Source organism: Chaetodon auriga, chromosome 3 (genome assembly GCF_051107435.1).
Source record: "Chaetodon auriga isolate fChaAug3 chromosome 3, fChaAug3.hap1, whole genome shotgun sequence".
Taxonomy (NCBI): domain Eukaryota; kingdom Metazoa; phylum Chordata; class Actinopteri; order Chaetodontiformes; family Chaetodontidae; genus Chaetodon; species Chaetodon auriga.
In genome coordinates this window covers 26,693,076-26,704,197 of record NC_135076.1, presented here as the reverse complement: position 1 = coordinate 26,704,197, position 11,122 = coordinate 26,693,076, and positions in this window count along the sequence as shown.

Below are 11,122 nucleotides of genomic sequence, written 5' to 3'. Positions count from 1 at the left end.
AAAATAATGCCAAATATTCTAAAGCGAAATCACTTCAGGAAGTCTTGTTTTGTCTTTTCTGATCCATGCTGATCAGTGCACCATCAGCCACCAGCAACTTTGCTGGTATTTTAGGTTGGATTCATGGAAACTGATCCAAACTGTACATCATAAACTCTGATGACAGCAAATTGTAAACATGAACTTCTAAGAAAACTGGATTTAGCTAAAAAAAAAACAAACGTGTTAAACAATAGACATAGTGTTTAAATATCCTGTGTACTGAATATATACAGTATACTGCATAATATACACACTAACACAGATACCCTGCATGTACATTGTACAACTTGATTGTTTGAAAATGCTTTCCAGCCGACCTGATAGATACTTTTTGTTGGCTTTGGTGAGGAGAGAAATCCATTTAATCACTGTGTGCCTGAGAATCTGATCCCGTGTGAGAGATCATCCTCAAAGCGTCCAAAAATAAATAACAGCACATGTTCAGGAATAGTGTGTGAGTCACGGCAAGAGGAGTTCCACAAAAGTCAAAATGGAGCAGAACTGGGAGGTATTTATAGACACTATTGTCTATTTAAAAATCTCTATTTAGAGCAGTGATGTTGGCACTTGGAGAATGTAGGGCCTCATTCACAATACTTTGATCTGACTGTGACATACAGGCTGCACTGAGCCGAGATCACACCGCAGAGGCAGCCGGGCCTCTGATTGAAGACCGTCCACACAATGTCTTTGCTCAGATCAACCCAGCATGATCTGACCTGTTTGTACATCAGATGCTGCTGATTTTTCAAAAGAAACATACTTTCAGTCACTGGTGCCGATAAAAATGTTCAGCAACCCAAGTAAGCTGAAAAGCTGAATTTATTTGAATGCACTCCAGTGATGAATAAGTCTCTAAAAATGACACAATAACAACATCTTTGGGTCAGATGTGCACAAATTAATCCCAGTCTTTGTTAAGGTAAGGTGCAGTGCACATCTGCTCTTCATTGAGTCCAGCACCAGCTTTCACACAGTCCTGGTCCTGCAGGAACCGTTACAGGACAGCACTCAGGCCACGATTCGCTTCCTGTGATCATTGCTGTGCAGCAGATTGTAGGTCTGCAGTGTTGTGATCAATCGTTCACCATGTGCTCGGAGACAGTATGTGGTTCTTAAGCATTAATTCTGAGTCTTAACTGTTTTCATATTTTGAGATTTCCCCCATAAAAGGACAAGAGCCGAGTGTTTCTGTGGTTCTGCCTCAAGCAAATAACTTTCTCGGCTGTGTGATCTCATGATCTCGCAAATATTCGCAGGGTAAAAACATTGAGAATAAAGTAATGGAATAAATCCTTGTTCAGACGTTCTGAGACACTCATTGGTTGTTGTGAAGATTAAAACCAGTGTTTCAATGAATATCCCCCTGTAAGAAACTCTACTGTGGCACTTCTGTTTCCACAAGAGAAACGTACTACTGTATTTATTATGATAGGAAATATAAAAGCTCAGTCCAAACATCCCAATGATTAGACAGCAGTTTACACATACACACTGACAATCACTCATCTCCTTCCTACAGAGCCTGTCAGGGCAGCTCTGCTTCTCAGCACCAGGACAGACTTTCATTGTTCCAGAGGCCAGAATGAGGCTTGTATTTAAATCAGGGGCCATTAGCAGCTGCCATGTAGATAGTGTCCCATTCAGAAATGTTTCTACAAAGATGACATCTTGAGACTGTGCAGAAGCAGCAGTGATCCTTCCCGCTGCGTACAGTGTGTTCGACCAAATGAAAGAAATATGTTGGGAAAAAACACAGTGAAACTCTCCCTGACACCCGTTCTCGGTTTGCTGTGCTTCATTATTCAGCACGAAACTCTCTTGTTAATTAGCACCACATACTGTACAAGTCATTGTTTTAAATAGAGTGAAAAGTCTCCCTGTAACAAATAAGGAAATGTGAGAATCTGTCAAAGGCCACGAGAGAGCCGAGCTTTGAATAACTCCTCCGGTCACATCAGGTCAACAACACCTGCTCAACAAACTCAGCTGGTACTAGATAATATCTCACATGTAATAAGCATGTTTGACACTTCTGTCAGAAGCATGTTTGAATATGATCACACATGATGTTACATGTACACATGGTAGGCAGTGCACTATGCGGATTATCACATACATAGAAGGAGAATATGTGAGTCACAACAGCCCATTTACTGTCTGCCTGTCTCGGATTCAGTGACCTTTAAATCTGCTGTGTACCCTCAAAATGAAATGTTCGGTTCAATGTATCATGCAATGTTATTAACATACACAGACTCATAGCACCATGTAAAAAGGTGTCAGCAGCAAGTGAAGTTCACCACTTTGTGAACACATGATTAGATGAAGGATATTACTACATTGGTAAAACACATTTTGTTTGCAAATGATTGCATTCACAGCACCTCAACTGTACTGGAATCACGGCTGTACTCAGCCTGTAAAGACGTTGCGTTATGTCTTCTGTGATTCAGGGGGCAGCGTTTCAACATTTGATAAAATAACCCTGATGACATCATCTGCCTCCCCAAGAAAAACAACTCTCTTTTCAACGAGTGCCCTAAAACAACATGTATTTACAGTCATGTGACAAAGCCTTCTTGCAGCTGTTGGAATTCTGACGTTGGTCTGTGTGGAGTAAATAAGGAAGTCAGATGACGTTATTATAGAGCCACAAAGAAGAAGTTGGTAAGGGTGGATGGATGGATCAAGTCGTCTCACTCTAAATACTGCTGTCTGTTTTTTCCCCATTTCCCACTGACACTCGATGATCATTTCTTTTAACCATGTCCGCCATCATTCCTGACCCTAAAACAAGTAGTTTTACTAAAACCATGACAGCAAAGGATCCCTGACCAACTATTTATTTTAAATCAAACCAAAACCACAAAGAAACAACATGACTTGAGGTGCAAAGAGTTCATCATAATGACATTAAAGGCTTTGTTGCTGTTATTTTGAGTGTGTTTTTGATCAATAAGTTCCATATTTGTACCCTCGTCTAAGTGTGAAGAATCATATCACCCAATTATCTTTGAGGATATGAATGAAGATCACCTTTTTATCAAAACAAACAATCAAAACTAATTCCATCTAAACATCTTAGGCAGTAATTATGAATGAATGGCATGATTCTTCACTTCTAAAAACACAACTATCTCTGGTATGTAAGGTTACGTAACTGGCACTGTGAGGATGTCAAAAAGGTCCCTCAGCATGGTCCATTTTCCCATAAGACCTTTGCTGTTTAATAGTGCTTCACTGATGAAATTAAGGGGCCAGCCAAAAGGCCACCATAATAACGTCTACAAAACAAATCACTTTGCTTCAGGCTGTAACCTCGTTAGAGCAATGCGCCATGGTTGCTTGGAGGATGTGTCTGAGCCCTGGCTGGCGAGGCAAGCAGGCAGAGATAAGCCTCACTGACAGTAGTGATAATGGGAGAGCAGGAATGATTGCCTGGAAAATAATCACAGCCAAAGTATTTCAGCCGCATGATACCACGTTCTCATTTATTTAGTGATATCAGTGCTACAACTTCCCCTCAGGCTTCAAGGTTATCTGATAGATAATATGCAAGGGTCAAGATGTTTGATTGATTGTTGACTAGAACAAGGCTGTTATCATTCTGTTAGCATGTATAACTGCACATATCTGTGTTTCATATTTTGACACTGGCCCTCACAAACTGAGTGAATGCATTAGTTCTGCTTGGAAAAGCAGAGCAGTTCAATAACTCTGTCTCATCTCCTGTGACAGATCCTGGAAAGTTGGACTACCGGACCAGGAACAATTCATTTCCAGTGTCTCAGCACCACTGCAATGATTATTATGTAAGTTGAATTAGAATTTGATTTTCCCTCACTTTTTGTGAAACATGAACTATAAACCTACAGCTATAGTTATGGAAACAGGGGCAAATTGTTTTTGGACATATTTGTGGGAATGGTATCCAAGCATCATGCCTTTAAGAGGTTTAGCTTGGCAGAAGTTGATCTAAGACTGGGCACTGCTGGAAAACATGCTGCCAACTTCTATGGTACGCCACCAACACATGGAGAACATCACGCTGTAGACAATGACAGGTGATAAATGTTTTGACAAACCCTCATAGTGTTAATTATGATTTAAGACGTGTGTCCTCTGCAGCATTCAACATTAAAGATGACTCACCACGCTGTTAAGCCTGCCTTTCCCTCAGAAATTGGAAGTTAGCAAGCTAGGCTTACTAGCCCCCACTAAAAAAAGTGTAAGATAGTTACCAAATGCAGCTAACTAGCTTCCATTTAAGAGGTGGAAGATAGTTAGCAAACAAGGCTAACTAGCTTTTACTCAGAAAGAGTAAGATAGTTGGGAAACAAGGCTGACTTGCCTCCACTCAAAAGGTGTAAGCTAGTTAGCAAGCAAGACTAACTAGCTACAACTCAAACAGTGTGACCTAATTAGCAAAACAAGGCTAACTAGCTTCTATACAAAAAGTGGAAGATAGTTAGCAAACAGGTCTCACTAGCGTCCACTCAAAAAGTGTAAGCTAGTTAGCAAACAAGGCTAGCCAGCTTGTCAGCAAGTGGAAACAAGTGGAAGGTAACGTACAAACGTTACAAACAGTGACTCACACTATTTTTCATGTAGTGTTATGTGCTACACATTATACAAAGGAGGAGGTCTACCTAGCGTTAGCGGACAGTCAAAGCACACAGCAACAGGTGGTCCTGTAACTCCAGGCTTTCAGGGTTTTTTTTTTTTTTGTTTTTTTTTGGTGTACATGGACTGCAGCAGTGAACTGGCATTTTCCTGGGTTGCACATGAGGTAACTTAAATTTTATTTTCACTGTGCTGCATGAGGGCTTGTCTCTAGAGATGATTCTTAATGAATGTTTGGTGAGTATTATGTTTCCTTTATATTGTGATTAACTGCTGGCTTGCTGTCATTTAATGGAATATCTCAACAAACAGGCATGGCATCTGTAATCTAATCCACAGCACAAAGTGTTCATAAATCATGCAGTGGAGTGGAAAATGTGGTAAGTGACACTGATTCTGCTAATACTGTATTGTTTTTCAGTTTCTGATGTTATTGAAGTGACAGCAATCATGGGTCAGAAGCTATTTCACCAAACAGTGTTTCATTTTCTTCCTCAGGCTCAGTAGTTTTGTAGCATATTTGAAATTCAAATCAAAACTCTGTGATGTTAGCTTCAAAGGTGAACCATGTCCAAGGTCAGTTTCCATGCATGTTATTTGCTCACTGATAACGCTTCATCTGAGCCCCAGGGTGTCAGTAATAGGTAATAAAAAGTGGTGCGCCACATCTTCAACACTACAAACTGAGTATCTCTGCTCCAAATGATGCACAATTTCATTAAAACATACTGAAATGTAGATGTTATCATCCTGATTCTAGCTTCATTACAAAACATACTCGGGTTGATTCATACACTTTTTTTTTTCCATTTCCAAATTGCATCCCATATTAATTTCTGAACTGGGTCAGTGAATGCTTGCAGACACTGGGTCATGGAGCTGCATGTCAACACAGTGTCTGCACTCTGAAGGATGAAGGTTATTCTTGAAAAGATACAACATGTGAAATTACTTTAGATTTAGTTCAGAATGAAAAATACTTTAAAAATGGCATCACTTTGTTGCTATTTGTGGATGAAGTTTTATCAGAATCACAGGAAACAGTTAATGATTCATGTTAGGTTCATTTCAGTAACATCTCTTGTGAAGTATTCCTTCAATATTATGGTAGAATAATGGAATGCTGTCAGTGTATAATCAGCCGGAAACATGATTGCTTTTAATTGATCAAACCCACGTAGAGAATCAATAACTGTTTAGATTCTGGCTTACTGGTCAAATCTAGACTACAGTGCGAAATGCTTTTACAGTTCTTTTATGAGTATTTATCAAATGAGAACATGGTAACAGTTAAATGAATAGCTTGAAATTTTTGGAAAATACATTTACTGACTTTCTTAGCAAAGATTACAAGTTAAATCGATGCCACTCTCATGTTTGTAAGCTAGTTCAGCACAAAGGCTTAACTGGCTCTCCAGTGTAAAAACAACATTTTAATGACCAGTTTCAAAGACGTGAAAACACGACAGTTTGATTACAACCCAGTGACAACTTCCTGAAGACCGAGCAGTGACCCCTGACCAGCAGTCTGGTATTATTACGCACATTGAACACGTTAGTCAAACGCGTGGTTTGTTTCCCAAATGGGTATATTTTTGAAAATTATTATGGCATCCAAATAATACTACATTATGATTATTTATGTTTGTTTTTGTCATTTACTCGAGTTTTATATATCAAACTGGACTTAAAACTGAAATATTTTTCTCATTTAATAGGTTCTACTAAGTTCTGACCAGTTATGAATGACACCTATGCTTTCCATCAATATCATCCAGTCAAAAATGAACATTTTATATACAATGTTGAAACTCTTTGAAATTCTTTGATTCTGGAAGGTTGTTATCATCCTTTACAGCTGCAGTAAAAACAGAATTATCACTCTTCATCCATAATAAACATTACAGGGAATAAGCACAGCTGGTCTGTGGGGTGATGCAGATTTAACCCTACTGATTAAGCACAGGCCTCATAAAATAATTTTTTGAATCTTTTGAGAGGATGAACTTATGTTGTGCTCACTGTATGGAAAATAATGTGACGTGCAGTTTATCGATTGTGCCATGTAACTCAGGCAGCTGCTCCCCATTGGCCCTGCAGGGCATACTCTCCATCGGCACGCTCCGCAGCAAGCGTCCCTTACTTCCTACTCTGCCTCCGTCTCTCTGCAAATGCATTGATTCCTGCTGATCAAATGGCAGTTTAGTATTTTGTCCATTGTGCTGTAAAATAATTCATGCATTTTAAAATTTTAACTTTACTGTAAAATGTATCTCATGTGAGACTATTCATACATTGTCTCTCTGTCTAGTGTTGTAATCTGCTGAATTGCACTAGTTATTCCTGAATCCATCATGTGTGTTTGGTCCTTCCTTAGTTTAAAACAACAGATTTACTACATTTCAACCAAAGTCTGAGAGCTGTCTCAGCTTGTAAAGACTTTATTAATATGTGAATCAGGTGTTATGAAACATTGCTAACGCCATACAACTAAAAGTACTGCAAACAAGAAATTACCATCACAAGTTGTAAGACGAACGCCGAAATTACAGTTTTAGGAAGCCAAACAAGATATCCAACTTAACTCACATGAATTTGTTTTATTAACATCTGCATACATGAAGAGATGTGTTTCAGAGTGCTTTCAGATTATGGTAACTAATGTTTGGTCATTTAGTTAATTAGTTAACAATTTTGCTCTAATATGATTTTGCAAAGTCAAACCGACTACCCATTCAGTCTTATTAGCAAGCTGACATTACCTTTGTTAGTTCAGTTATGCAACACTTACACCTGGCAGTTGCTGCATTTTAATTCATTGGCGTGTAAATCCCCACTCAATAAGCACTTACATTAATTATTCTGAATTTGAATTTAGAAACATCTGGAGCAACTGACAGCAGGTGTGCTAGAAATTAAAACCAAGCCAGAGAGATGTGAGCAGTGAAGAAGAACAAAGTGACAAAGCAACGTGTCAAACATACGTAATGTCACCTTTGGTCTTTAGCGGATGAAGACATGTGCTTTCAGTTTAGAACGTGGCCACAGCTATAGTGTTGTAGCATGTTAAACATTAGCATCTTATTCTGTCAATGACTTCACGTTATCAGCAGCTTGGTTAACAAGTCTCTGACATTATGTAGCTGTATGTCTGCTTTGATCTCCTGAACCATCAAAAAATTGATAAATATCTGATATAGATGGTCAGTTATCATAAACCGTTCAGCTGTGATCAGCTCTATAGAGAATTATTGGAATCCTCAGTGTGTTGTTGATGATTTTGTGCACAGTGTGATCGCGTGGTAAGGCCTGCTTATTCACCTGTGACACGGCATAACAGGGAGGGCTGCACGCGGGGAGAGGGCTGCCCCACACATGAACAGGTCAAAGCATACGGCCTCAGAGGGTCCACATGCTGTTCAGGAAGTTACGAAGGAAACGATGTGCAGGCCCCTCCTTACAAATCCTCAAAATGAGACGTTCACGTCAACTTTTCCAGGCAGTACCAAAACCACAAGGTGTGTAATTTGAAAGTTACTAACAAAGACATGCTTGTATGTGTCTACAGCGCAGGAGAGGGACACAGTCAACCCAGCTAATGAGTACAAAATGAGTTTTCTTCAACTGAATGCTGGTAGGGAACATTCATGTAGGATAATCTGACCTGGAATTTCAAGTCAATTAGTGTAATCATGAAATGGTTCATAAAAGTTCACATAATTCAAACGCTCACAGTACATCTAAGGGAAGATTGTGGGAAATTTGGGGAAATATGGATTAATGTGACGTTCAAATCAGTAATGGTCATGTTATGGAGTTGGAATAAGTCCTCTGTTAACTTGAAAGCGAGAACTGTTGGACAGTCTGTAAATGCCACAGTAGAAATGCAAATTGTGGCTTCCACAGTGGAATGTACAGTCAGTGAAAGGCTGAGACTCGCGTCCTGCACAGACCACATTCTCCACCTTTTTACTGTTGTCTTCATGTGCACCTGTCGTAGGTGACTGCTGCTTTCAAACTAAAGCTCATCGTTCTCTGTCAGGTTTCTGTCAAAGTGCAGAAAATGTTGTGAATTACGCTGCTGTAGTTCAAATTTACTGGTATCTTAAAAATCACAGCTCACAGTCTAAGAACTACCTCTATCTCACACCTTTCCAGGAAATATAGCAAACTGGAGAGAGTGGGAAGCAGGAAGGATGATGTAAATCTGCATCTTTAAGGATGATGGATTTACATTCCTACAAATGTGGATTAAAGAAATAGTCATAAACTCGGTGTATGTTTTGTTTTGACATCATATTTCACCTTCTGTCAGAGAAAACATTGTGAATTTAAATTCATTCATAGAGATCCTCGTGTCCATCCCATAAAGTTTGACACCTTAAACTTTAAGTTAAAGCACATGAGATGTTTCTAGTTTCACGTCAAAATATGTAAACTCTGGTATTTTTTTTTAGCACAGCAGCAAATAATCTTTAAAGCTGCTATGGTCAATATGTTTGGATTACAATGGATCAAATAACTACATGTAATGCAAAAGGTGTTCATTACAGTGAGGAAATCTGCAGATATTGATGTCTTTTTTCTTATTGTGTTGATTTTCAGACATTTGGCTCACTCTCAGTGCTCTCATTAGAGCTGCTTCTGTATGCTGTTTTAAGTGAAAAGCTTGGATAAACCCCCTGCATGCTACCTGTCCAGCACCAAAGAGCAAACAGACAAATCCAGCAACTAGCAAACATAGCGAGCCAGATACGCCCCTCAGGAGCAATCAAAACACAGCTAAATGCTGAATGCTAATGTTGCTCTGTATATCTGAAGTAAGCAACTGTTTGCTAAAAAGGCTGTCATATCGGCTTTATAAGCTGGTGATCTGCCAGTGTTGTGTTGAAAAGTTCAGGGAAAATGTTAAAATGGGGCCACGTGTAACTGCAGCATTTCCAGTTTCATTCCAGCTTTTGTGAAAAGTAATTCTCCTTTCTCCGTTATATTTCTTGTCACTTGCTGCTATATAATAAAGGCTAAAATGATCAAATAATGTGCATGTTAGACTACAGAAACAGTATCAGTTTATCAGGATTCTTTAAGCCCTACTCATACATGTTTTGGCAGGAAAGCATTCACCGCTGTTATATTTATCTGAATGGGAGGCGTTCGGTGTTTAAAGTCCTTTCTCTGCCTCCCTCTAAAAGTTTGTTTTGGACTGAGGTGTTTTGCTCAGCCTCGTGTATCCACCGCGCTGTCAAAGAGCCAATCCAGGAGGCCGTCGTCCCTCCAGCCGCCGCATAGACACACTATTGTTGATGAGCTGAAGTCCAGCGCACACGCTGCATACCAGATTCCATCCACAACCTATCTCAGAATGCTGCACCTCCTGGTAATCTTGACAAACTCTTGATCTAAGTCAACAGTGGGCTGCTATGTTATCACTGCAGATTCAATAGTCTTACTAAGGAGTGTATTACATTGTTTACCTATAAGGGCATGAAAACAGACCAGCATGTAACGCTGGCTGTTTTGCTGTGGACGAACAGAAACGCTGAACACTTCAGTCAGGTGAAGGAAACCAGTGACTCCATTTTGAAGTTTGAGACTTGAAAGGGAATTGAGAGTTGTTCTTTTTATGTAATACAATATGTGATACAATATCATGCCAATTGAACTTGATTTTTTCATTTCCTAAATAAGTTTTACTAAAACTTTGTGTCTTTAGAAATGAAAAAGGGGTCATGGCAGTCATTTGTGTGGTGGTTTGCACTCACTTTAACAGAGTCGTCAGAACTGTCACACCTTTTTGATGTCTGTTACCTTTGGAATTAATATTTTTGTGAGTTTTTGTCACACAGCAGCCGTGTTCATGGTAACAGCTGGTACTTCTGTGTACTTAAACTGTAGCATACAGGAGCATAAAACACTGTGAGCCATGAGGATTTGGAGGTACCTCTTACATTTATGTACAGTAACAGATGTAAAACCTTGTACCAGATATATACTGCTGTGTGACAAAACATAAATGCATTCATGTGGAAGTTTACAGATTAATGATTGTAGGGAAACTGAATTTGCTTGACTTCCCTCACAGGGAGGAGAGAAAGTGAACTCACAGTAACGCTCATAGATGTAATTCAGTCAAACAAATCATTATTACTCATAAATTCAGTTTATATGACGTGTTTTTCATCTTCATAACTCAGAATGGTGAGTTCATGACTTGCTGGGCTTTGATTCAGCTGTTCATATAACAGTTAAATGACAAACACTATCAGCGTAGCAGCACATTTTCTTGGCCTGAACTAAATTTGAAGCAGCTCTCCAGAAATCCTCCCTTCGCTCTTCTGGCGTGGATAAAGTTACAGGACAGACTTGTTGTGTACCGTCTGCGTCATTACCATTGACCCACGAGTTTGCTTATGATAGCACGAATGGATTTCTAGACTGGACGTTAGTATTATGC